We start from the raw sequence: 4,042 nt of genomic DNA, 5'->3' as shown, positions 1-4,042 counted from the left end.
ACTAGAAATTATAAAAGCTCGGTGAAACAGGGAGGGAAATGATCATTTTGTTTTATGAGGAAATTAAGGTGCAGAAAGGCTTCACAGCTAATAAAGAAATCTGACACTCAAACTCCAATCTCTTTTTTATACCTTGAAGGAGCTTTTCACTGCATCAGTCTTTTTTGTCTTTCAGATGTAAAATAAGAAACTTACTGATGTAACAAAAGAATACCGACTTATTAGATGAGGTGAACTTGGCAAGATCTAACAGAAAGCAATTCTATTTTCTCTTATCATTTCTTTTACTACTAGTTATTGGATAATACGTAATTAATAATATGACCAGGAAAGTTCAATATTAATATTTTCAAGTTTCTGCCAATTAAAGACAACTTTACCTCTCGGTTTAGCTCTATCTTAGGCAAAATACTCTGGCTTATCATTTCTTTGCTACTGGCTCTATTTCCATGCCTCTTCAGAATGTGTACCTGGGGCCTCAACAGGTTAGGGGTCAGCAAAGGTCATAACGGTTGGTTTTAAGGATTTTAATCTGGTCTTGTGGGTTTCTCTCATAAGATGTTTTTATGAATTTCTCAGAAACATTGAAGGACTTCCCAGGTGGCTCTACTGATAAAGAACCTGCTTGCCAATACAGGAGACCCAAGAGACATGAGTTCGATCCCTAGGTTGGGAAGATTCCCTTGGATAGGAAATGGCACCCCATTTCAGTATTCTTGCCTGGAAAATTCCATGGGCAAAGGAGCTTGGTGGGCTACAGTACATGGGACCACAAAGAGTCGGACATGACTGAGAAACTGATCAGCAGCAGCAGAAGTATCACCTTAAAGTGAATTTTTGATTGCAGTTTCATGGAGTTGGAAATGCTGCCTGCCATTTGGCTGTCAGCTTAGAAAGTAAAGCACCTTTATCTTGAGCTTCTGTGCCTGGGAATCCACCCCCAAACTCTATCTGAAGTGGTCCCATCATTCCAGGCAGAAAGCCCTCTTGAATGGAGTCATCTCCAGATGTCTTCTCCTTCCATCATTCCACCTTTGAGGTAGTTGAGACTGATCCCCAAATGGCTTCTTAGATGTCAATAAACACATCAGCCCAGAAGTCAGGCACATGTCATCGCATCCCCCAGATCACACCAGGGCCTGTCAGGCCCTGTGAGAGGCTCTCATGGAATGTGGAGTACAACTTGAAGCAGCTTCTACTCATCTTCAGCTGACATTGGTGGCTGTGGTAGGAAGTTTCTAAGAAGACCCTCATAAAGAACATGTCAGTTTTCTTTCTTCCCCACATTTCTCAGGGATCCTTCTCACATCTCAACCACACAAATGCAAACACATTTTACATTAGAAGTTGAAAATTCTATATTAGTTTTGTTTTTCTGTGCAGATTGTCAAGAACAAATGATGAACATCCCTGTTTTCTCTCTTTAGGGGCAAGGGGCATCACAGGAAAATAAAGCCATACGTGCTGTTCATGTCTCTCTCAAGTTTTAATCCACAACACATTAACACTTCACATACCATCTGCTACAATAGGAAAACCAGAAACAAAGTAAGAGCTTCATGTTCATTCAAATACATCGTGCTGAAGCCAGACATAACAAAAAGGTTCTCATCCTGTGCTTCTTCATCCAGGACTTCCTGTTGGCCCCGCTCCCTCTTCCTCCTTCCCTAGCCTTTCTCTGACTTCCATTCATTTCACTTTTCCTTTTTATGACATGTTTCCTTTATTTTTTTTTTAACTCTCCTTCCTGAAAAATGTTTGCTGTAGAGAGTTCACAGAGCTGTGCTCACTGCAGTTTAGACCGTTTTCCCAGTACATGGCAGGACATTTGTTTCAAGGCAGTTACATCACCTGAACTGGCTCAGGGTCCAAGGAGAAACCTACTATTACTTGAACCATCTCAATCAGCAGCTTTACACAGGAAACAATGCTATCTTCATGCACAAGCATTGTGACAACTGTTTCCAATAAGAAAGTATAAAAGATATAAAATAATGAAATATTAACTTGAGAATACTGAAATTTGTGAATAAAATTACTTTTGTATGGATTATGCACCCCATGTTCATAAATACGATGTTATGCAGATTTTCAGAGAAGATAACATGTGATGTTAGTATTGCTAGTACTGATCCTAAAAAGTAGTGATGTAGATATAGAGAAAGTCTGATCCAAGCTAGCCTCCATCATTATGTCCTGAATTGGGGTTTTCTATCTCCTGCCAATAACAAGGCTATGTCCCATGAGTCCTTATACACTCTAGCCCCACTAGGTTTGACACAACTGAATGATCAGGCAGTGTCCTTTTGCTTTCTCTGGCTTTATAACATTGTAATCAACAATATATGCCTGGCAGACTTGACTTCCATGTCAGCCTTCCCTCCTAATACTTATTTTGTCCTCCATCCCTCTGAACACACACCAGCACTTACACATACGTACAAATCTGCGTGCACAGCACTTAGCAAGTGCTTACTGTTTACTGAATAAATGAGAATGAGAGAGTTAATGAATGAAAGCATATTATGGATACATTGCTAAGTCGTTCTCTGATGGAGCTGAAGTACAAGAATTAGACACTTTGATTGACCATCCCAATCCACAGACTAACTTTGATCATTTGTAAGAATGGTAGCTGCAATGATCTCTTCCATTCTCTTCTTAAAAACTATTCTTCACGTTCTGTCTGATGATCTGGCATTCACAGATGATAATGTTCTTCTATGAATTACCTTCTTCAAACAGAAATTATCAGTCACTCTTTGCATGACCCTTTGTTCTCAATCTTTTACAGTGTAGCTGTCTTCACTATCAGACAATAGAAATTGTTCTCACCCAAATCAACAATAATCTTCGAGTTGCTAAATTTAATCTATTTTCAGTCCTACATACCTTCCTTGTAGTACTTGGCATTGTTCACTCTTACTGACTTTCTAGTAATCTATCTTGATATCTGTCTTCCACCGTCTCCATTGTCTAGTGATCATGTGACCACTCCTATTCTTTCTTTTATTGGCTTATCTTTTGTCCATTCTCTATGTGTTAGCCTCCCACACTAGAGAGCTCTAAAACTTGGACCAAAGATTCTACCTTGGAAATACCCTCACATTGCTTTTAGCTATAAGAAAGTTTCAATTATGTCTTTGCTGTTGTTCAGTCGCTCAGCCCTGTTTGACTCTTTGGGACCCCATGGCCTGAAGCAAACCACATTTCTTGTCCTTCACTATCTCTTGGAGCTTGTTCAAACTCACATCCATTGAATCAGTGATGTCATCCAACCATCTCGTCCTCCAACATCCCCTTCTTCTCCGGTCTTCAATCTTCCCCAGCATCAGTCTTTTCCAATGAGTCAGTTGTTCACATCATGTGGCCAAAGTATTGGAGTTTCAGCTTTAGTATCACTCCTTCCAATGAATATTCAGAGTTGATTTCCTTTAGGATTGACTGGTTTGATCTCCTTGCACTCCAAAAGACTCTCAAGAGTATTCTCCAGCACTACAATTTGAAAGCATCAATTCTTCAGCACTCAGCTTTCTTTATGGTCCAATCTCACATCCATACAAAACTACTGGAAAAAGCATAGCTATATGGACCTTTGTTGGCACAGTGAAGTGCTTTTTAATACTCTGTAGGGCTTCCTTCGGAGAAGGCAATGGCAACCCACTCCATTACTCTTGCCTGGAAAATCCCATGGATGGAGGAGCCTGGTAGGCTGCAGTCCATGAGGTCGTTAAGAGTGGGACATGACTGAGTGACTTCACTTTCACTTTTCACTTTCATGCAATGGAGAAGAAAATGGCAACCCACTCCAGTATTCTTGCCTGGAGAATCTCAGGGACGGGGGAGCCTGTTGGGCTGCCGTCTACGGGGTCACACAGAGTTGGACACAACTGATGTGACTTAGCAGCAGCAGCAGGGCTTCCCTGGTGGCTCAGCAATAAAGAATCTGCCTGCAATGCAGAAAATCTGAGTTCGGTCCCTGGTTTGGGAAGATCCCCTGGAGGAGGGCATGGCAACCCACTCCAGCACTCCTGCCTAGAGA

This window comes from Bos indicus, chromosome 14 (assembly GCF_029378745.1).
Source record: "Bos indicus isolate NIAB-ARS_2022 breed Sahiwal x Tharparkar chromosome 14, NIAB-ARS_B.indTharparkar_mat_pri_1.0, whole genome shotgun sequence".
Classification (NCBI taxonomy): Eukaryota; Metazoa; Chordata; class Mammalia; order Artiodactyla; family Bovidae; genus Bos; species Bos indicus.
Note: the sequence above shows the minus strand (reverse complement) of the source record.